We start from the raw sequence: 9,618 nt of genomic DNA, 5'->3' as shown, positions 1-9,618 counted from the left end.
CTTATCTCTCGTCCAGTACCGTATGGTGCCTCGTTGGTAAAAAGCAATCACAAGGACTCTAAAGTTATTTGCTTATGATTACATGTAAACCATTAGGTTGTTCAGTATTTCGTAACGAAATCTGCAAAAAGTTCATTTTTGAAGAAAGATGCCTTGGTTAGTCAAACTGGTTCAAACCATGGAGGTGGCCATTTTGGTTCAAAAACATCTAATTCATCCTCCAATCATGTAAAAACACCAAACCCAAAGAAATCATTATCAAATTGCTTTCTTATCTCTTTTCCAGTACCGTATGGCGCATGATTGGTAAAAAGCAATCATAAGAACTCTAAAGTTATTTGCTTATGATTACATGTAAACCATTAGGTTGTTCAGTATTTTGTAAAGAAATCTGTGAAAAGTTCATTTTTGAAGAAAGATGCCTTGGTTAGTCAAACTGGTTCAAACCATGGAGGTGCATCTAATTCATCCTACAATCATGTATAAACACCAAATCCAAAGAAATTGCTTTCTTATCTCTCTTCCAGTATCGTATGGTGCGGTTGGTAAAAAGGAATCACAAGAACTCTAAAGTTATTTGCCTATGATTACATGTAAACCATTAGGTTGTTCAGTATTTCGTAATGAAATCTGTAAAAAGTTCATTTTTGAAGAAAGGTGCCTTCGTTAGTCAAATTGGTTCAAACCATGGAGGTGGCCATTTTGGTTCAAAAACATCTAATTCATCCTACAATCATGTATAAACACCAAATCCAAAGAAATTGCTTTCTTATCTCTCTTCCAGTATCGTATGGTGCGGTTGGTAAAAAGCAATCACAAGAACTCTAAAGTTATTTGCTTATGATTACATGTAAACCATTAGGTTGTTCAGTATTTCGTAATGAAATCTGTAAAAAGTTCATTTTTTAAGAAAGGTGCCTTGGTTAGTCAAATTGGTTCAAACCATGGAGGTGACCATTTTGGTTCAAAAACATCTAATTCATCCTACAATCATGTATAAACACCAAATCCAAAGAAATCATTATCAAATTGCTTTTTATCTCTCTTCCAGTATCGTATGGTGCCTGGTTGGTAAAAAGCAATCACAAGAACTCTAAAGTTATTTGCTTATGATTACATGTAAACCATTAGGTTGTTCAGTATTTCGTAATGAAATCTGCAAAAAGTTCATTTTTGAAGAAAGATGCCTTGGTTAGTCAAACTGGTTCAAACCATGGAGGTGGCCATTTTGGTTCAAAAACATCTAATTCATCCTACAATCATGTGTAAATACCAAATCCAAAGAACTCATTATCAAATTGCTTTCTTATCTCTCTTCTAGTACCGTATGGTGCCTGGTTGGTAAAAAGCAATCACAAGAACTCTAAAGTTATTTGCTTATGATTACATGTAAACCATTAGGTTGTTCAGTATTTCGTAACGAAATCTGCAAAAAGTTCATTTTTTAAGAAAGATGCCTTGGTTAGTCAAATTGGTTCAAACCATGGAGGTGGCCATTTTGGTTCAAAAACATCTAATTCATCCTACAATCATGTGTAAATACCAAATCCAAAAAAACTCATTATCAAATTGCTTTCTTATCTCTCATCTAGTACCTTATGGTGCATGGTTGGTAAAAAGCAACCACAAGAACTCTAAAGTTATTTGCTTATGATTACATGTAAACCATTAGGTTGTTCAGTATTTCGTAACGAAATCTGCAAAAAGTTCATTTTTTAAGAAAGATGCCTTGGTTAGTCAAATTGGTTCAAATCATGGAGGTGACAATTTCGGTTCAAAAATATCGAACTTATCCGGCAATCATGTGTAAACACCAAACCCAAAGAAATCAGGATAAAACCAAAGCGGTGACAAACCGTACCGCGTTAGGACCCAACTTGGACAAAACGTACCGCGTTTCGCCGTGGTCCAATCAGAACGGCCAATTTTTGCCGTATGGTTAATACGTGGTACGTTCTGCCTAAATGCGTACGGTACCTAATTGGTAAAATCAATCATAAACAATTTACCAAATTCTCTTTTTAGACAGCGCTGTAATATCTTTGGTTCTTTTCCCGATGAGCTTGGTATAGCAATAACGATTTTGACATCTTTTGATTAAAATACAAGTGGTCATCGAAAGTGTACCAAATTCCCTTATTGGGCACCGTGGTAGGTGTGTTCCTAGCTTATAGTTACGATACCCTTAGAATCCATTATGACCCTCTTATTAATTTAATGCGCTTACTAAAATATACTAAACGTTATTTTACATTTCTCCTCAATCCACCAGTTTAATCTCTTTAATACAAATCCGCCCTTGTAACGTAACGTGGATTAGGAATAATACATACGAGGTAGCAGATAACAAATTATTTACGTTAAAGCGCACATAGTACAGCTACCTCTTTCATTATTTGCTATCGCACTTTAAAGCGAGAGTACCGCTTTACAATGTTGCCGTTTATTTGGATCTCACTTTATTTAAAATATAACGTATTATATATAACGTAAGCAGCGCCCCCTAAGATGATCACTCAAGAACTTCGCGTGTATAAATTTTGACAAAAACCTAAAAGTTGAGATCCGGGCGAAAATTGAAATTTAGCTTCCTGTATGCTCGACCGAGCTAATAGACTCGATATACACAGTAAAAAAGGCGAGATCCGAAAACGGATCTCGGGTTTACCAAATGGATCTCACCTTATCTGCAATATATGTAAAAATGATCTCACCTTAGCGCTTTTTAAATCTATATATATATATATATCGCACAAGTTTAAAAATCTTGATATTCGTCATTTGTCGCTCGGTGACTGCATTGGCGTATGCTCTGCCATCATGCACTATAGACAATAACCACCGCTCTAGGGTATTTTATGTACGACGGATATTATGGGACTTGTTTATTTAAAAAACGAGTGTAAGGAAACTATCACAATACTCTTGTGGCGAGCACGCTGGTATATATTGTTACAAACAGAAGCTCTCCGAAGAAAATTCAACGTCTACGTCACATAATCACTATGACAAATTTTAAATTTTATAGGCCTCAAAATGCTCGTAGCACAACTGAATTGCTGGAAGATTAGTGCCATTATGACATCCCGGAGCAAAATGGCACTTACACGAAAACATCGATCACAAATGCCCTGTATACAACTATCATTACACCCTGTATATTGAAAATGACATCACAGTAAAAAATTCAAATTTCCCGCAGAAATTCAAATTTACCGCAACAAAATCGCAGACAACCGAAAATTCAAAAATTAAAATCTTCCGCACAAATTCATACTTATCGCCACAAAATAGCGCAGTCAATCACAATGCAGTACTGTGACGTCAGAAAAAAAGGGGAGGGGATAGTCGGACTTTTACTACTATTTAGTGTTAAATTTAAGATTTTAAAGAGCAAAAATAAGGAAAAAAAGAACTAGATTAAAAAAAATTAAGGCTGAAAAAAAAGAAAATGATAGAAGTCGACAAAAAACATTTCAACAATAGATGGGGTCAGAGGGGAATCAAAAAGCAAGGTAATAAACAAAGAAAATTGAACAATAAAGAGTAAGAGTCCAATGGCAGTTCAGAAGAAGACGATATAATATAGACTTTTTATAGTGTAAAGCAGCGGTTCCCAATTACTTTTGGAAATGGCACCCTAAACGATGATGGTTGTTTTGGCGGAACCCCAATGAGTTGTTGGTGGTATGGTTCGTCAGGTATAATACCGACTGGGGGGGTCTGGGGGGTACGGAGTACCTCCCAGTTAAGCGGGGGGTCCGGGGGAATACTTTATATATATATAATTTTTTTACAAATTGGAGCTCGAAGACACCGTTTTAGCGCTGCCAATTGTTACAAAACAGTTATTGTTTGTGTTGGGATTTGGCACCAAAGCAATCCATAATAACATCATAAGGTCATTAATATACATTTTTAGCACTCCCAAATTTTATAGACTTGGAGTTTATTTTCCAAATTAACGTGTGAACAAAAACACTAAATATCTTCCCTATATCTAATTTTTAAGACCTGATACTAAATTTTATGTTATATATTAAACAAGCGTCACACTATAAAGGGCAGCCTTTGAAGGGAAATAAACTAATCTATTATCTGTTCACCGAACAGATGCAGTTAAGCTCCTCCAAAAAATTCCCGGTAAATTTAAATGAACATTTTTAATTGGCCGAATTTTCAAAACCTGTAACACACGCAACTATTTGCTTCCAATTATAATTGCCGTATCTAAATTGACATCCTTAACGTTAAACCTGTCATTGCGATTTGTATTTTCCTTGCCTCAATTTGTCGTTAATTTCATTTATATGAACAAACTAATCTTTTTGAACTTAATAAACAATTTGGAACTATGTAGGTACTGCTGTGTGTTTAAAGGTCAATATTCAAAACATAACACTTTATAACTTAGTCATGCAATGTGACATGCGATTTTAAATTGCCCGGTTTTTATAATTTTGTGACTGTGGAAGGGGTCTTATTACATTGACCAAAATTTATTGGGAGTGGCTTAACTGCATCTGTTGGGTGAACAGATTATAGCTAGTATATGTAATTCCAAATAATAAAGTGTGCCTTTAAACGTGAAAAATTGTAGTTGTTGCTGCTGTTACCCATGGAACCCCCGTGAATCTTTCGCGGGACCCCGGAGTCCCGCGGAATACCATTTGGGAACCGCTGGTGTAGAGACTCGTATCCATATTCTGCACGTGGAGAAGGTTGGATCCAATGCACTATCTGTTGATTGTGGGCTCACGATGCTTGTGCTAGTATCGAAGACACAATGGACAATTTCGTCTGTGACAGGTGCTTACACTAAACCCGTTGTTGTACGTAGTACCTACCTAATGCAGTTTTTAGAATTACTTTAGGGTTTTACTTACAGGGATTGTTTTGCTGCGGTATAGCAGGAATAAAGCAGTTCCGTTTCATTATTTTACAAAATGAGGTATTAATCACATGTGAAGCTTATTTGTAAGTAAAATCAAAATCAAATGTAGTAAAAAACGGAAGTAAAATAATAACTACCCTTACACTGAAATATTAGAATGCAATTAAACCAATAGTAAAAATTGTTTACTCTTTACGTTGTACTGAACAAATGACCAAATTTTCAATTTTAACTGCTTAAGTGCAAAATATTTGAATCAAAACGTGCACAATACAATCACTGAAAAGAAAAGAAAAAGAAAAAGAAAAGGTCAAAAATTATATGGTGCTGTAGGTAGGTAATCATTATCATTATAGTGTAAAGTTGCACTATGAGATAATTTTACTGCTGTTACGTAGGCGTGTATCTACCTACATGCTTTAAGCTGGAAAACTAATCATCAACTAATGTTCAGACAGAAAATACATAGGCTTAAACAATGACGATTCAATATCTCAGTAATCCAATTAAGCAGTGCAACAGGAATGCTGGGATGACGCTATTGGTTTCTCTAAAGAACAAAACACTAAACCTACAACTCATTAACATATAGAGTAATTTATTCACGAGTTAATACCTACTGTACATCGCGTATATCTACAATAGAATTGATTTTTGTATACCAAATGGCCCAAACGAAGTGTCCAATTTACTTTTAAATTTATTGAAGGAATTTATGAACTAAACTCAAGATAAATTTAATTTTGCTACTTTATGAACTGAGGTGTCTAAAGTTCAAGATTGAGCTGATGAAATATAAATATTTGAACTATTTTTGTCATTTGTTTCTTCATTTCCCACATATTTTCTCCTTTGTTATTTTATTATTAACGGACAACAATTAATTTGGTACGAGTTTAAAATTGACAAAAGTAGAAACGGTGTTCGTCTTTGAAACGCAATTTGAGATGTCAATTGATATCATGTATTATATACCAACCGTATATCTAATTAATTTCTGTCTACGAGTTATGACACTAGTTGTTACATAACAAACTAATGTCCTAATAAGCCTACTCGTGAGTTCCAATCGTCTTCAGTTACCCTCTTACGAAATAAAAAGGCGTTGGATTCCCAAATTATGTACCATTCAATTTCATAGGTCAGCGATGCAAAAGAAACTTCAAATACTTTAATATAATAGGATAAAGCTGTGCGAACCAGCTGGGTGTATGACCCACGCAAAAATACTGAAATGTCACGCAGAACTTCAGGGCTAACACTTAAAAAAATACTGTCACCCCACGTCTATTCGACCCTGAAAATGACTTCACATAAAAACTAAATCATAAACACACGTGGGAAAATTTAAAAGTAATTAGAAACAGCTTTAAATATAAAATTAAATCCTATCTTCGGCACTTATTATGGAACATTAAAATGGAAAATCTTTTTTAGCAACTTCTAATCAAGTGCATATAAATACAACGATATGTTTTTTTACAAGACAGACAGGTACTATGCGATCAAAAATGACTTGCTGTCGAGTCACCTTTGGAATTTTTGTTTACCTACATGGGATATCGTATTTAACTTGAACTTCCATAGGCGACTCGACACTTTTTTGATCGCCCGTTACCAAGTACCTATAATTGAACCGAGTCCGAGTATTTTCCTCAAAGTGAAAAATCGGTATTGGCTGCGCTTGTCGTCCGTCCGTCCGTCCGTCACACGTACTCCTTCTACACCACTGAACCGATTTGGGCAATATAGGGCTTATTTGAAAGGGCTTGGTCCAAGGATTCCGTGCATACCGATTTTATGTGGTTTTCCGCATGCGCGGTGTCAAAAATTTGGATTAACGCAATGTGCAATGCTCACTTTTTTTTAATGAAGATATTTGAATGAAACTATATCTTAAACACTACCAATATAAGTAAAATTAACGACCTTTTCACTTATTCAAAATGTTGTTTTGCGCATGCGCAATGCCAACTTCCTTATTTATGGAAGCATTTAATAGTTATTTAAGCGCAAATGATTAAGAGAATCGCGGGAGATGAATTATTGTGCAAATGTCAAATGTGACAGATAAGTCATTATTTTCCTCGGAATGAAGTAATAAGATTTAAAAAAAGTCTGCTGCTCGGTCTGCTGTCAATAGCAACCAGTACTCTAATGTAATTGGAGCCTTACATTTAACGTTGTCATGTATATAACTTACTCTTACAGAGACGAAAGCGCGAAATAGTATATTAAGTATTAAGAACGGTAAAGACATTTTACCGATCGAAGACAATCATCCAATCCAATTATTGTCTGAGATCGGTAGTCCTTAACGTTCGTGATGCTTATGACGGTTTTTGCGCGATTGAATTTAGTTTTTTTTATAACAGCATTTATAGTATTTTACATTATTAGCCATCAGGTAAGTGAGTTTTTACTGGCGATAGGAGAAGTTGATTGGCGAGCTGTCATCTCTTAGAGCCAGTAAAAACTATTACCTGGCGTATAATGTACAATATTTTATTTGTTACTCATTTGTAAACAATAGTAAACGTAAATAATTAGTTCTTAGACTGATCTCGAAGAAATGTCTAAAATATCATGTTATCCATGTAACAGAGACTTCGAAATAAATTCTGGCCAATGAAATTGCTAGATTACTAACTTGTAAAACTTTTACAGGTCAGCTGTCAGTTTTACAAGTCAGTAGCGTTTAAACATGACGTTTACCCGTTTGTGTTTTGTCTTGTTAATCAACGTTTACAACTGAGTAACCAATAATAGTACATTATATACCAAGGTAGAGAAGTACAGTATTATTGCCTGAGCACCAAGATTACATCTCGAGGCGCTTGCGCCGAGGGGTGTAAGGTGCGAAGGCAATAATAGACTTCTCTACCGTGGTATATATACTATTTTTTTCACTACTAGCACTTGAAATCCTCTAAATTAACATATTATATTGATAAGAAAGTGAACGGTTGGACAGAATTTTTTGTTTATTAATTTAACATGTCAATCAAGTACGTGGAAGTACAAGTCAAACAGGCCGTATTTTGTTCTGTCATTGAGATATTTTCAAAGAGTAATTTCGTTCGAATTTTTTGAAAATGTGATAATTTTAGGTATGTAATTTCTCTGGAAATGGCGGATGGTGGCAATTATTCATTTTAGAGAACTTGTCCAAACGTTTATTGAGCGAAATTTCGGGTTGTGTTTTCTAAAAGTGACAGCGTGACAATTCTCATTATTGACTACTAGTTAATAATGTCCACATTATTAACCACTTTGAACAAATTGCCGAGAAAGCCTACTTTACAAGTGGAAAAAAGGTTAATAATCATGTCATCAGACGCTAGTAGTGAAAAAAATACATAATACAGATTTATAAAGAGATAAACATAGATATATGTGTAAGTTTCCATATCCTTATTACGTTGCTATAGCAATTGATAAATTACTGCCGCCATCACAGATTTATGTAAAATTTTACAATGGGCTCATCCCGCCTTCATTTTTTATTTCTGATCCACAAACTACATTAAAAATAAAAAGACCCGTGTGTCCTCAATTTTTATTTGCGAGTAAAATAACCCCAAAATAAATTATTGAAAAGCTGTGTTTTTAGTCCGAATTTGAAACGCTTCAGACTAAATACGTCACAAACCTACAACCAATCACGTAGAAGTGAGCTGGCAACCTTACGCGAGGGTCTGACGTTTGTCACATTTGACGTTTTGAGAGGGATGTTTAACTGGATCTAGCACGAAAGTGACAAGTGCCTGTGACAGATGACGCAAGTTATAAATGCCATTCTCCTGCATTATTGCCAAGTCGTTATGTCATCTGAATGGTTCTAGGAGCCGATTGGTCGGGCTTATTACGTCACAGAGCCCGCCACAATCATATCGTTTTGAATAAACCTTTAAAACCGCACATGTTCATTATTTTTTTGCTAATCAGCCTCTATTTTTAAATAAACTTTTACTGTCCAAAAAAATGTTTTATGGTTTCAGATACACGCTTATTAAATTAGAACTGCGGAATTCAACTATACTGTAAACCCCCATTGTGACATTGAATTCAAGTGAAAATGAATGTATTTAATGAAGAAGTCGAAGACGCTTGGAATTTGAGAAACTCGACTCTCATTCCACCCAAATCGAGAGACCGCTACGAAAACACACACCAAATTTCAAAGACTAGTGCACCAAGAAAAGAAATCTTTGAAGGCGTACTTGGTGGAAAGGGATGAGATACTGACGAAAGCTCCAGGAAGTCTGAGGGATGAATACTCGATGTTAAAGTCGACAATTTTTCTTCACGACTCTATTAATATATCGAATTTCTTGACGTTAATTGTATTTTAAAGAAGAAACATGTGGGATATCTCCCAAAAAAGCCAGTGTTTTTCCAAAGAACAGTTTACAAAGTTTTTACTTGAAGCGCCAAAGAAAAATTTCTGGTCTTTAAGGTGAATTTACTTTTAGCTTAACAGATAAATTGTTTTGTTTTCCTCTAGGTGGGAATGATATTATGTATAGCTGGTGCATTAGACGGGAGGAGCTGTACGATCCTTCCTTGTTATTGCCCAACCAAACTTGAATATACCGTGTGTCCGTTCTCAAACTCGAACATAGGGATTTAACATGGAGTTGAACGTTTTTGCGGATTTCTGCTCGCCAACTTATTCTACAGAAAAGGTAATGGGATCATTGGAAAGAGAAAATTATTGCGCA

The sequence above is a fragment of the Photinus pyralis genome, unplaced genomic scaffold (genome assembly GCF_008802855.1).
Source record: "Photinus pyralis isolate 1611_PpyrPB1 unplaced genomic scaffold, Ppyr1.3 Ppyr1.4_LG2, whole genome shotgun sequence".
NCBI classification, from domain to species: Eukaryota; Metazoa; Arthropoda; class Insecta; order Coleoptera; family Lampyridae; genus Photinus; species Photinus pyralis.
Note: the sequence above shows the minus strand (reverse complement) of the source record.